The sequence below is a fragment of the Mandrillus leucophaeus genome, unplaced genomic scaffold, assembly GCF_000951045.1.
Source record: "Mandrillus leucophaeus isolate KB7577 unplaced genomic scaffold, Mleu.le_1.0 Scaffold34, whole genome shotgun sequence".
Classification (NCBI taxonomy): domain Eukaryota; kingdom Metazoa; phylum Chordata; class Mammalia; order Primates; family Cercopithecidae; genus Mandrillus; species Mandrillus leucophaeus.
Genome location: NW_012103587.1, coordinates 169,503 through 171,045, shown reverse-complemented (window position 1 = coordinate 171,045; position 1,543 = coordinate 169,503).

Sequence of the window (1,543 nt, the reverse complement as noted above, 5' to 3'; positions counted from 1 at the left end):
GATGGTCTCGATCTCCTGACCTTGTGATCCGCCCGTCTCGGCCTCCCAAAGTGCTGGGATTACAGGCTTGAGCCACCGCGCCCGGCCGAAGCCATGGGTTTTGAGGGCTATTTGTTTGTTTGCTTAGAGACGGGGTCTTGATCTGTCGCCCAGGCTGGAGTGCAGTGGCGCGATCATAGCTCACTGCAGCCTCCAACTCCTGGGCAAGTGATCCTCCTGCCTCCGCCAGCCCAATAGCTGTGGGATTACCGTGGGATTACCGGCGCGAACCCCACTGGTTTTTAGGTTTCATGTTGCCTCTCCCACCCCCTCTCCTTCCCGGAGACTGGGGAGCGGTGGAGGCTCATACAGACCTGAAAGGGGCACCAAGGGATCCTCCCGGGTTGCTGGAATCTCTAGTATCTTTACCTATGTGGTAGATACGTGAATGTCTACTTTTTTAAAAAAATCGATTAGACTATACATTTTTACTTTATTTTGAGACAGATTTTCATTCTTATCACCCAGGCTGGAGTGCAATGGCATGATCTCAGCTCCCTGCAACCTCAGCCTCCCGGGTTCAAGATATTCTCCTCCCTTAGCCTCCCAAGTAGCTGGGATTACGGGCGCCCGCCACCACACCCAGCTAATTTTTGTATTTTTAGTAGAGACGGGTTTTCACCATGTTGGTCAGGCCGGTCTCGAACTCCTGACCTTCAGATGATCCACCTGCCTCGGCCTCCCAAAGTGCTGGGATTATAGGTGTGAGCCACTGCTCCCGGCAACTATTGCATTTTATTTTACTGTATGTATGTAATACCTTAACCACGCACAAAAAATTAACCTTGTTCAGATTTTCCGAAGTTAGAATTCTACCACTTTCTCAAAGTCTTGCTGCTTCTCCATGCCCCTTAGCTCTTACCAGCTGCTGGAATGGTCTTTTCATCCTTTGAACCCTGGCATTCTCCTGCTCATCCCTCAGAACCCAAATGTCACCTCTTACCTCTAAAATGTTCCTAGACATCCTTCTGCCAAATACTAGCCCCTTCCTCTGTGTTTACAATGCAGATTTGTTCCTAGTGGATTACACTTATTTTCTACTCTGCCTCACTCATGAAGGCACCAGACTGGATTTACGTACGCTGTCCTCTTCAGGCCCTGCCACAGGGCCACAGAAGGACCTCACACATTACATGTCAATTGAGGTCACGGGACTGACCTGAGAATGAGGAACCTGGGTTGTTACTCCACTTTTGCACATAGCTGTGTGACCTTGATTATTTTCCACCATGTCCCGGCCTGAGTTTCCTTATCTGTAAAAAGGGAATGACAGCACAGGCCTTGCAAAATTGAAGGGATTATTTCTTTGAAGACCAACAGGCAATAGGGGGCAGTAGTGTCCCAGGATCCAGTTTCCCACTTCAGGTTTCAAGAAACGGGCAGCTGCAGTGATGAAGGCTTCCTGACTATGACAGTGTACAGTTGACTTTAAACAACATGGGAGTTGGGGCACTGACCCCTGCACAGTCCAAAATCCTGGGGTCTTTTTTTTTTTTTTTTTTTT